Raw genomic sequence first — 427 nt, forward strand, 5'->3', positions numbered from 1 at the left:
TTTAAGTGTTGTTGATTCCATAATTATAGATTTTTTTGGAAACATCAAGTTTTATGAAAGGGGCACTTGGCCATCAAGCAATAGTCTGCGCCAGCAAACAAGTGCATGAAGCAATTTACAACACAGTAATTATGAACTTGAGAGTGGGTGTGAGCACCACTCACCCCAATCGATTCTACCCCTTTTACACCTACATTCCACCTAAAGAAAAACCAATGACTTGATCTTAGCCACCATATTCTCCGGGGAAGACGAGCGTTTGTTAAAAAGCCTATCATTTCTAGATAACCAAAGACACCATAAGACCGGACGGAGTGCTTGAGGGAAGCTGTGCGGGACCCTTTCCTCCTCACTGGAACACCGCACCGGGACTGCGGGAACAGTGGTTCGCAGGAGGAGGTGGGGGGAGGGGTTGCCCTAGTCTCTC

The sequence above is a fragment of the Lactuca virosa genome, chromosome 8, assembly GCF_052849685.1.
Source record: "Lactuca virosa cultivar CGN04683 chromosome 8, Lactuca_virosa_CGN04683_v6, whole genome shotgun sequence".
NCBI lineage: Eukaryota > Viridiplantae > Streptophyta > Magnoliopsida > Asterales > Asteraceae > Lactuca > Lactuca virosa.